Source organism: Pan troglodytes, chromosome 1, assembly GCF_028858775.2.
Source record: "Pan troglodytes isolate AG18354 chromosome 1, NHGRI_mPanTro3-v2.0_pri, whole genome shotgun sequence".
Taxonomy (NCBI): domain Eukaryota; kingdom Metazoa; phylum Chordata; class Mammalia; order Primates; family Hominidae; genus Pan; species Pan troglodytes.
The window spans coordinates 14210913-14223138 of NC_072398.2; the positions used below are offsets into that span (position 1 = coordinate 14210913).

The window sequence follows — 12226 nt, forward strand, 5'->3', positions numbered from 1 at the left end:
TCGGCTTGTTTTTTTTTTTTTTTTTTTGAGATGGAGTCTTGCTCTGTCACCCAGGCTGGAGTGTGGTGGCATGATCTCAGCTCAGTGCAATCTCTGCCTCCCAGGTTCAAGCAATTCTCCTGCCTCAGCCTCCCGAGTAGCTGGAATTACAGGCGTGTGGCACCATGCCTGGCTAATTTCTGTATTTTCAGTAGAGACGAGGTTTCACATGTTGGCCAGGCTGGTCTTGAACTCCTGACCTCGTGATCCGCCTGCCTCAGCCTCCCAAAGTGCTGGGATTACAGACATGAACCACCATGCCCGGTGGCTTGAATATATACTTTTAATGATGTAAGTGAAATAGTCATATTTCTAGTTAAGAATTTAATTTATTGACTTGGTTACTTGTTTGTTTGTTTGTTTATTTATTCGTTTGAGACAGAATCTTGCTCTGTCACCGAAGCTGGAGTGCAGTGGTGCGATCTTGGCTCGTTGCAACCTCCATTTCCAGGTTCAAACGATTCTCTTGCCTCAGCCTCTGGAGTAGCTGGGACTACAGGCACGTGCCACCCCGCCTGACTAATTTTTGTATTGTTAGTAGAGACAGGTCACCATGTTGGCCAGGCTGGTCTGGAACTCTTGACCTCAAGTGATTCGCCTGCCTGGACCTCCCAAAGCGCTAGGATTACAGGCGTGAGCCACCGCGGCTGGCCAGTTATATTTAGAATCACATGCATAAATATACTTATTTAGGAATTTTGCTTTTTTGTTACTCATTATTCAGACTCTTTATCAACAGTCTTTGTCATCACTTGTGTCCCCCATCTTTTTTTTTTTTGAGATGGACTCTCGCTCTGTCACCCAGGCTGGAGTGCAGTGGCACAACCTCGGTTCACTACAACCTCTGCCTCCCAGGTTCGAGTGATTCTCCTGCCTCAGCCTCCCAAGTAGCTGGGATTATGGGCGTGTGCCGCCACACCCGGCTTATTTTTGTATTTTTAGTGGAGACGGGGTTTCACCATGTTGGCCAGGCTGGGTCTTGAGCTCCTGATCTCAGGCAATCTGCCTGCCACGGTCTCCCAAAGTGTTGGGATTACAGGCATGAGCCACCGTGCTCGGCCCTGTGTCCCTTTTTGAATGATCTGACTCAATCTTCCAGAATACTTCATCTTGCTTCTGTCCAACTGCCTTTGAGATTTAGGACTTTTTGAGTCTGTATGCTATGCTCACTGGAAATGTTATCTCAAGCCTTCATAGCCATGTGCTATTTGCCATCTCCACAAAGCCAACTTCTTGTATTGCTTTTAAAAGGGATCTTCATGGGGCTATGTAAGGAAATATTCATGCATTTTAGAGGTGCATACTAAAGTAGGAAGGAGTGAAACGGCATGAGGCCTGCGATGCTCTTTAAAAGATTTCAGCAAAGAGAAAAAAAGTAAAACACAATAAATGAAGCAAACATCAAAAAATCGGGTAATTGTTAATCGAGTGACAGTTATATGGAGAGTCACTGTGCTATATGCTCCTTTTGTCATAATAAAATTTTAAAATATAAAATAAACATTGTCATAATAAAAGTTTAAAATGGGCTGGGCCTGGTGGCTCACGCCTGTAATCCCAGCACTTTAGGAGGCTGAGGCAGGTGGATCACTTGAGGTCAGCAGTTCTAGACCATCCTGGCCAACATGGTGAAACCCTGTCTCTACTGAAAATACAAACATTAGACAGGCATGGTGGTGGGCACCTGTAATCCCAGCGACTCGGGAGGCTGAGGCACGAGAATTGCTTGAACTTTGGAGATGATGGAGGTTGCAGTGTGCTGAGGTTGTGCCACTGCACTCCAGCCTAGATGACAGAGCAAGACCCTGTCCCAAAAAAGAAAAAAAAAGTTTAAAATGAGCTTTAAAAGACTGGCTTACAGGCTGGGTGTAGTGGCTCACACCTATAATCCCAGCACTTTGCGAGGCTGAGGTGGGCAGATTGCTTGAGTACAGGAGTTTGAGACCAGCCTGGGCAACATGGTGAGACCTTGTCTCTTAAAAAAAAAAAAAAAAGAAAAGAAAAGGACTTGCTTACAATATCTCTCATACTTGTAATTGGAGGTCATACCTTCAAGAATAACTACGAAAGCTTTTATTTTTCTTTGTATTAAAAAACCAAATCAACAAAAACTATTCTTCCAGACAACCTCTATAAACGTTCCAAACTAAAATTCATGAGATTCCCTTCAGAGTATTTTGTTGTTCCAAATAAAGAAATTCTGTAATATAAAGAGCTTTTTAAGACACAGATATAAGGTGATGCCTTATACTTGCCTATCCATCCTATTTTTCTCTATGCTTTGCTGGTCTGAGTAGACAGGGTTGGTAATGACCCCAAATGGAACACTTCTGTAAGTGATGGGAAGATCTCATGCAGTGTCCTTCATCAGAAGTACCCATTACCTAGTGCCCTTGTTGGCACTGGAGCTGGAAGGCTCAGGATAGCAGGGAACAGGCAGCCCACAGTCCTGGAAGCAGGCCTGGTGGCACAGACCCGGGTATGGAGTGTTAGTGGTGGCAGAAGAGGGGAGTCACTGTTTTCTTCATTAGTTAATGCCTCTCCCCTGGAGGGAGGGCAAGAGCTATGGTCTACACAGCCAAAGTGAGAGGGTGGTTGAGCAATTCTCCAGCAAACTCAGGCAAAATCAGGCAAGCATATTTAGGCCTAGGAGTCCTGGTTACCACAGCCTGAAGTGATAGGGACAGAAAGTGAAAGGAACAGAAAACCAGTCTGTATTTGTTTTATGTGAATTTTGGAGCAATGGCTTTTCCAAAGGAGGAAAGAAAAAGTTATTCTTTTTAAAACACAGTTGAAGAAGAGGATGCTTTTCCTATGGACATAGTAGGCCATTTACCAACGAGTTATTATGATAAAAAATACCTACTGGGCCTGTGTAGGAAGCCTGGAATTCTCTTACTTTATTGTATTTTCCTCTAAGGATATATTGCGTTATTCCACAACAGGCTGGTCATAATCTTTGAGAGATTTACTTCTGAGACTTTTTGGTGTGGCTTCATTCACACTTCACATTTCCTAAGACAGACAGTTTTGGCTACTTTGAAAGAACCCTCCCTCAAACATAAACATCACAGCATCCTGACTTTAGAGTGTCTGTCTCAACATTTCAATGTTAGAAGGTTTATTGGAATGCAGACAAATAAAATAAGATAAATAAAATCTCAGTGTGCTTAAACTGAGAGCAGGTTCTTTTTTGGAAGACGTGTGTGTGTGTGTGTTTTGATGAGCTAAGTGTTGATTATAACCCAAAAAAGACGGAAAAGTGTGAGATTAGATAAGTGTCTGCTAGATCCATTATTGCTGTGTGCATTCTGTGAAATGGGCTTAGAGTTCACTAGTTGTAGCTGCAGGATAAACTTCACTTGTTGTTTATTCTCAGTCTGATTAGGCCACCATTGAAAACAGAATGTGAACTACTGTCCAGAAGCCCTCTGTGAACTTCAGGTCTGCCTTAGGAGGGACGCTTCCAGCGAGGGGGCGCGTGATGAAGTCTGCAGGCATTGCTGGGGCAAAACGCTAAGTGGCCGCTGGCCAGGGTAGAAGTTAAACCAGGAGATGGCTGTCAAATGCAGTTGTTAGGTGTGGCACATCTTTCTCAAGCTGCTGAGCTGAGCAGGAAAGAGAGACGTTTGTTTATGGATTTATCTCATCTATAAGACACTCTTATTAGATGAACTCTATATCAGTTCTATGTAGAACTCTGTACCAGTTCTGTAAGGCACTCTTTAATCTGAATCTTTTTATTTGCTCAAGAGAAAAACAAGTCTGACTTGCATCCCATTGAAGATTTAGATTGCACTGTTTACATCTTTCACCTGCGCCGCGGTAGCGTCCTCTACCGATGCTATCCTACGTTGATTTTTCCAGCAACCTGGGAAGCAACCTCATAGGTGGTTTGGGATGTCTTTTGGCTGTGCTTAAAAATTTCCAACAGATTTGCTGCACATCTTAGGATAAATATGTTTCCTGTGAATTGTGATGATTTCTTACAGTACATTTGCAAGCATGTGTATGCATCTGCAGGAAACATAGCCTGGTTCTGTGAAGGAATACTGCTGTGACCGCGAAACTGTTTCTGTGGAATTTTCTCCGGTGTGGTCATCCTGCCTTCAGGTCAGTGAATAGATGGTGTTTGGACAGCGTCTGGCACAGATACTTTAACCTTAAAGCTTAATGTATAACTGGTATTTTTTCCCCTTCTGTGTCAGCAGTTGGCAACGGGACACTGTAAATAAGGATTCTGGTTTGTAAATGGACGTCTGTTCCTCCAGGGGAGGGGAAGGCTGGAGTAAGCAGTTTTGAAATTCATGCTGCAAGTGATAAGATAATTTGAGTAACCTGTAAGACCTGTGGATTCACAGGTTTCAAAAACAGGAAAGTCTCTTGTTTGAAAACCCTCTAAAGCAACATGTGGGCTTAGAAAAGAAGCCGGCTTGTGGTTTGGTGATTGTACTTCCTTATTGATATAATGGCCGCTGACGCAAGGCCTCCTGGGATTGCAGCGCGGTGACCGCAGGCCTGACGGTTACCCTGACCGGGTTCTGAAACAGCCCGGGGCTTTCAGCACAGATGAGAAGTCTAAAAATTTCCCTTTTCATTTCCTCTCTTGTGTGACTTTGTCATTTTTAAAAAAACTGGTCACAGAAAAGGGAATTTTGCCCATGCTTTTAAGGAGTTTATCTCGACTGAGTAGCTTCCCCGCCACTCCTCTAAAATCCCTCCTCAAAAACCCCAAGTTAAAAAGAAAAAAAGATCTATTCTTGTAGATTTTTTTGTGTGGGTCTATGTTTCATTCATCTGCTTTCAGGCTGGATTTATAACAAGCAGATCTTTTAAAACGGTATGATTTTAAAATAAAATTAAAAAAAAAACACGCTGAGATCTTTCCATAGCTTTGGCTTCTGGGAGTTGAAAGCGCAGGTACGTGCTACATCTTCTGGAAACCTAACCCTCGCACGCCAAGTGGGAGGCTCTTTTGGTCAAATACTCCCAGGACTTATGCTTGAGTTCTGAAATAAGTGAAAGCAGATGCCATTCCTGTGCAACATAGCTAACTGACCGCAGCCCAGAAAGTTCTGTTGGCTAGCTGTGTGGGGGCTGTCTTAAGCCCTGAAAACATTCTGCATCAGAACTCAGCTTCAGAAAGGGGTTCCTGCTCTCCTGTCTGCCCTGGAGATAGTCACGCATGACAGCTTGTGGGCTGACTGTGCATTTAGGCAGCTGCTTTTCCTCTCTCCCTCCAGGAGGAAAATAGAGCAAAAAGGTAGAACTTACTTCCACACCCAAGTTTCTCCTGAAAGCACTGTGCCTGTTTTGTTTGCTACACATCTTAGGTATGTATGTTTGCATCTATGCATGCAGGCATGCATGAGTTATTTATGTGTGTTATTTGGTCCAGCCTTGAAGCTCCTTTTATTTTTCAGTGAATTGAAAGAAGGTAACCTTTGGATGTATATATTTTAGTGCTCCAGCAGATTACCAGTGAAACATGCTGACTCTCACCAAACCACCCCATGTTGCCAAATCTTCTGTCTTGGCCCTGATGATCTGCAACTTAAAACCAAGGTCCAGGTTGACTGCACAGCAGAGTTTACTGTTCACTCGCTCGCTCTCTCTCCTCTCTCTTTTTTTCTGTAAGCCCAATAAATCTGCCCTATCACGTCATTGAGGCCACAAGGAAATGTAATCCTGCCAAGTGTGGGAGTTAACAAAAACTGCCAAAGTCTTAAGGTTGCAGAGAGAGCAAGAACCACTTTCTGGGTTATGCATGTCTACTGTGTATGTGCAGGGGTGCCATGTGTATGTACCGCGTGTGTGTGTGGGTACTGTGTGTGTGCATGGATGCTATGTGGATTCACCATGCACTACCATGTGTGCATGAGCACCGTGTGTGTACACTGAGAGTGTATGTGGCTAGCAGGTGTGTGTACTCTGTGTACCTGAGCACTGTGCGTACCTGTGCACTGAGCCTATATATGGGCATGTGTTTATAGCATGTATGCATGTGTGCTATGTGTATATACCATGCACTTGCACACATATACTGTGTGTGCAGCACACCAGATGCCACAGATATGGTGGCGGGAGGGTCAATGACAGGGAACTTGGGGGAGGCAGGTGTGAGGCAGGCCTGCTTGGGAACAGGTAAATCACTTAAGGATGCAGTGCTTTTCATCTGCTTTGCTGCTCTTTTCCTCTTAAGCAGCATGCGCTGAGATTGCAGAAACCTGAAAGATAGGGAAAGTGTGTATCCCATCTCCCCTTCCTGCCTGACTCTCAAGTAAGTTTTCTTTAAGTATCTTTTTTCTTCAGCTTCAGGAAAAAGAGGACCTTAGAACTGAAGGAGCAAGATTCCAACATCACACTGTTTTTGTTAGCTGTGTGTGTGTGTTTCCTGTGTATCCAAAAGACAGAGGAGATGAAAAAGCAAAAGAAAAGAAACGAGGAATCAGATTGGAAAGAGTATGAGTTTGTACTTATGAAATAAAACTTTTATCTCTCTACACAGGACTGGGAGTCTGTCCCAATTTCCTGTCTCTAACCTCACTGTAAGTGCTGACCCACTTCTGGCTATTTTTATTTGTTTCTTTGAAAATGCTCACTGTGATTGGAGTTGAGTTGCCGACTCTGTTCTGTAGCCTCCCCACCACCTGAGTCCCAAAGGGCGGCCCTTCCCACCTCACGCCCAGTAATTATGGGTGAGCACAGAGCCAAAGGATGGCAGGGCTTTGTTGGTGGTGCGACCAACGGGTGACCCCTTTCCTCGCAATCAGAGACTCAGGGACAAGCAGCTTGCACCTGCACGTGGAGCTTTGCACACGGCCTTTTGCCTGATTTTCCTCTTCGAGGCATGCCCCCTCCATGAAAGATGGGCACCTTCCCATGTTCCGGAATTCTTGGGGGTGCGCTGACTCCAGGCTCTCGCCCCAGCTTTGGGCCCAGGGCAGTGAGCATGTGTAGTTACTTATCTAGGATTGCAACCTGAGTCAACAGTGAAACCAGGAAGTGAACTCAGGGTCCGGCATTGTATGGAAAGTTGGGTGTATTTACTTTTCTCTTAAAGCAAACTTTGATGGACTCTTTAATGAGTTACCATGGAGGATATAGTTCTGGTGAGATTTGACTTGGCATCCAAATCTAAGGCACATATTGATAATGGAGGAGAGGAACAGGGAGTCTTTTACGTTTTTCCAGTTTTATCATTAACCCCAAGTTCAGAAATCTGTTTGCTTTTAAAAGTGTCAGTTTCCTCGTTTAGGAAGGTGACAGTTCTCTACTGATGATGAGGTTTTTTTTTTTTTTTTTTTTTTTTTTTGAGATGGAGTCTCGTTCTGTCACCCAGGCTGGAGTGTAATGGCACGATCTTGGCTCACTGCAACCTCTGCCTCCCGGGTTCAAGCGATTCTCCTGCCTCAGCCTCCCGAGTAGCTGGGATTACAGGCATCCACCACCATGCCTGGCTAATTTTTTGTATTTTTAGTAGAGACGGGGTTTCGCCATGTTGGCCAGGCTGGCCTTGAACTCCTGACCTCAGGTGATCCGCCTGCCTCGGCCTCCCAAAGTGTTGGGATTACAGACGTGAGCCACCGCGTCCAGCCTGATGAGGTATTTTGATGTCCTTTGTGGAAAGGCCTTATCACCCGGCTGGCACACAGCACTGTGGGAACCTCTGGTGGGGCTGTGTGAGGAATTAGAGTGACCTTGACTTCAGCCAGGCCATGTGGGTCTCGACTCTGTCACTTACAGTGTCACCTGGGGAATCCCTTCCCTTCTTTGGCCTCAGTGTCCTCCTCTGGGAAGTGAGGGTAAAAAGTCTCTCCCTTATAAGGTTGTTAGAGGGCTCGGCAAGGAGATGGATGTGAAGGGGCCTGGGGTGTGGAACATAGCATACACTTGGTGGGGCAAGCTATCAGGGTTATTTATTACTTAAATCATTTTAATTGTGGGTCATAAAATTTCTGTTTTCTCTTTCCAGAGGTTTCTCCAGGACGTCACCTGTATGAGGTACACAGTGTGATGACACACTCTGTGCTTTTCCTACTTGTGTCCACGTGAGTGTCTGGAGCTGCCCTTCAAGGAAGGCAATAGATGAATGATTCTGCCTTCCTGTTGAGAGGGATGTGGGTCCTGCGGATGGTCGGGGTGAAGCTTCCTCTCCTTTCTGCTGATGGCACTTCCTCATTAAATGCAGAGATCTGCAAAAAGGGAAAATAAAAACACAAGAAGAAAAATGAGGCATCAAAGACCCTCCTCTTATGCCCATGGGGATTTGGAGGACGGGTTATTTCTTTGCTTTCCCAAAGGGCCCAAGAAGAGCTTCTGGGGAGAGGGAGAGCACCCTTTTTGAGGATTCCCGACAAGCCTGTCTCCCGAGGGCTCCTGTAGGAGAGGCGGTAACTAGGGTGCAGATCATTTTCTGTGTTAAGGGCATCCAAGGAGAGAAGAGAGTGACCGCTTATGACTTGGGAGGCCCGTAAAGATGGGGTCCTGGATGAGCAGTAGCAAGGAGGGTACAGGGATGGGTGTGCCTTGGGGGCTGGCAGTGAGGACGGCATTGTCCCTAGAGAGTTTAAAGACAAGAATCAATCCAGCTCCAAGTGAGACTGCTTTTAAACCATTTTAATTGCCACACACCAGTAAGTTCAAGCAATATCAGTGATAAAATCTCCTTCCGTTGGGCAGCCAGTCCTTCTGCACCCTCCTGGTGTGTCCTGAGTGAGTGGGGTAGGGAGGAGCTAGTGTGGCCCGAAGACAAAGGAACCCGAGATATTTCTTTCCTCTTCCAAGCAAGAGAGGCTGGAGACAGCACATGAGTGTTCAGGGATCCTTGGGGGTCAAAAGAGTCACCTGAGAGAAAGGAAGAGAGGGGAACTGCCACAGCTCAATGAGGGGAACACCGCAGGCTCTGCCTCTCTTCCCCACCTGTCTGGGAGGAGGGTCTGGAGTGGAGTCCATGAGGGGCTGGGCGGGGCTGGGGCCCTACTTTGGAGGGAATATGGTAAGCAGACTGTACAGCCAAGCAGACAGTCCTGGAGGTTGAGGGCGTGACAAAGAACTGTAGCACATTCTGTGTGTACAGACACCTTTGCCTTCTGTCCTGACCTGCAGACAGGCGCTTCTCCTGCCCTGCCGTGCTTCTGCCATTTCTGGTGGAAATAGCTCAAAAGACTCCTGCTTATCCACAGAGCAGGGGCGTTTACCCATTACAACCCCCTGGTAAAGTGACACGGTTATGCCCATTTCACAGACGAGGAAATTGAGGCCCAGAAAGGGGCAGGAAACTTCCCCAGCTGGGAAGCGGTAGATCTGGGACTTGTTTGCCCCAGAGGCTGCCACCCTGGCACCTCACTGCCCTCAAAGGCTGACGGTGCCCCCAGCAGCTGTAACCATTTCTTTCGAGTGCTTTTCATTGTGTGGAAGATCATTTTGGGGGGTGCACAGAGCTCCCAGCTTATTGTGATTCAGCAAGACCCTGGCGTGTCACTTATGGGAGGTGGCCTTGCTGGGCATAGTGCCGGCCAGCCAGAGACCCTCAGTGAACAGGGGGCGTTTCCAGAGGGCCTGGTGTTTTCTGCATGGCAAGACTCCTACAGAGAGGCTGACCTGGTTTTCAGAGAGTAGTTTGCGTTTCCGGTGGCCCTGGGGGCACACGTTCCCATTGGATTCCTGCACTGGAAGTAAGCTTGTGGGGCCTGGCTGCCAGCAGTGCCTGCCTTGTACCAGGGCTTTTTTGGTATGGAAAACTTTAGAGAGGCGTCACCACCACCTCTTTTTTGCTCAGCATTTGCTCATCTCTCCCCACCTGCTTTTCAGGGCTCAAGCCTGGAAGAAGCCTTAGGACATGGGGGAAATGTCTAACGTGGAGTCCACCTGCTGAGCAGGACCGGGTGTGAAGGAAGAAGCCTTGTTCTGATTCCTCATGGCCCAGCCACCCCTCGCCTGAGCTGAGCCTGGCCACAGGGTCCGCCTGCAGGAAGGGCTGGCCCATGGCTTCACACCGGGCTCAGGCTGCGCTAAGAGCCCAGGGTGAGGACCTCCAAGCCCGGGAAGCCTCAGTTGGCCAAAGTGCTAGATGCATGTGGTCTGCTTTCATCCCTGCTTCCCTCAGAGCTTGCATTTTCCAAATTCAAGAGAGGCTCCACCTTCAAGAAGACCGGCCTGTCCCGGTTATTTATGTGTCCCTCTACCATATCTCCCTTTGTTCTGCAGAGCGGTACGCATAAAAAGCTCTTGGGGAAGGGGAGAAGTGTGGCTCAGTGACTTGCACAGGAAATTGGAAATTGAATCCCCAGGTCTACCCCCCACTCCTCTGACTCATGCTTAAACAAACCCAACACATGCCCTGACCTTTGCTCTCTCCCTCTATTGCAGGCCATACCTGCCAGCAGCCTGCTCTCCCGGCCATGCTGCGGTTCACAAAAGTCCAGCATTTGGCTAGCTTCCTGGGGGGATGAATCTTTCAGAGCCAAACTAATGCTATGCATGCAGCTTATGATTTTTTTTTTTTGTCTTCAACAAAGTGAATACTTACTTTTTTTTTTTGCTCTTTAAATTGTCATCCATTATATTCATCAACACAGAGAGATGGAACATTTGGCAAAATTATTTTAAGTAGCACTCCAACCTGTGATCGTAATTTCAAATCAAGGAATTTGCTGAGCAGCTGTGGGGAAGAACAAAGGGCCTGAGAGTGATTTAGGGCCTGGGGGAGGGGAGGCGGTGGAGTTGAAGGCCCCAGCCGGTAGCAGAAACAGCTGGGGAGGTAGGTTGTGCACACCCCGTGGGGGAGCCGGCCTTCTCAGCCCTGCCATCCCATCCACACGTGCCTCATCAGAGAGTTTTCATCTCCTGAACATACCACATGCAGCACTTTAAAACAGATAAACTAAGAGGATTCAGATTCAGTTTGATACCCTCGCTGAGCGCTTCGGCTCGGGAGTTGGACAGGCCTGGCCTTGAATCCTCGCTCTGCCTGTCACCGGCCTCAGTTGCATCATCTGTAAAATGGGGCTAATGTAGCAATCACTTCGCAGATATTACTATGAGGTTGAGTGTTTATTTGACCGAGTCACTGGCATAGAACAAGTGTTCAAAATACTATTATTATCACCAATATGCAGAAATATTCAATATATACACTCGGTTTTTGCAACCAATTTATTCAATGAACATCTATTGAGCACCTGTTATGTGTTAGGTGCAGGGCTGGGTGTTGTATGGGTACAAACACATAAAGCATAGGAATTAATATGCTATTAGATAAACTAAAAAGACTTCTATTGACTTAAAAAGTAATAATGACTTCTAAGCATATTTGAGTAATTTACGAAAGAGCCTTTCTTTTTTTTATTTTTGAGATGGAGTCTTGCTCTGTCTCTCAGGCTGGAGTGTAATGGTGCTATCTCAGCTCACTGCAACCTCTGCCTCCCGGGTTCAAGCAATTCTTGTGCCTCAGCCTCCGGAGTAGCTGGGTTTATAGGTGCATGCCACCACGCCCAGCTAATTTCTGTGTTTTTAGTAGAAACGGGGTTTCACCATGTTGCTCAGGCTGATCTTGAACTCATGACCTCAGGTGATCCACCTGCCTCGGCCTCCCAAAGTGCTGGGATTACAGGTGTGAGCCATTGCACCCGGTCAAAAGAGCCTTTCTTAACAGATGGTCTATTAGAAGCAATTTGAAAAGAAAATATAGAGTTGAAAAAAATAAAAGGGAAGCTGCATTCTTTTTAATTGTTTTTGAACTTGTTGCTTTTCAACACAGCTATTATCTAAATTAACTTAATTTCTTAAAATAAGCCCTGCTTGATACCCGGGAACCTTCAATCAACTAATTTGCAGATAATCAGACCTATTTACAAATAGTCTGGTTTGTCTGAGTGACTTTCAGTGACACATGCATACTCAGAAAGGGTATCATTTGCCAGGGATTAGTCAGTTCTGCTGAATTACAGTCTTCAGAATGAGAAGTCATCTAGTTCAACCTTTCATCCTTTTAATAGAATTTCTGGTGGATAACAGCTGAGCTTCTGCTCCGACTCTGCTAGGAATGGAGAACTTACTACTTCAAAACGTAGATGCTGCCTGGGTTGAACAGCTCTAAATGTTCAAGATGGAATAATTAATAGGAAACTAATTGAAAAGAATTTGCATAGCACGTCTCAAGGACAAAAATCCCTTCTGTTGTTTT

The 12226-nt window shown here is 46.1% G+C and overlaps 1 long non-coding RNA gene across 3 annotated transcripts; it reads left to right on the forward strand.

The window, feature by feature from the left end:
- The first annotated feature begins 2130 nt into the window (after positions 1-2130).
- LOC745550 (uncharacterized) lies at positions 2131-8924 on the forward strand. 3 transcript variants are annotated; one of them, XR_677835.4, is made up of 4 exons: positions 3381-4152; positions 5283-5372; positions 6352-6501; positions 8015-8924. It is a non-coding gene; the product is annotated as an uncharacterized LOC745550 (long non-coding RNA). The 3 variants fall into 3 exon arrangements; XR_008537603.1 differs by lacking the exon at positions 5283-5372 and having other exon boundaries at positions 2131-4959; XR_008537606.1 differs by lacking the exon at positions 5283-5372 and having other exon boundaries at positions 2131-4879.
- The last annotated feature ends 3302 nt before the right edge of the window (positions 8925-12226 follow it).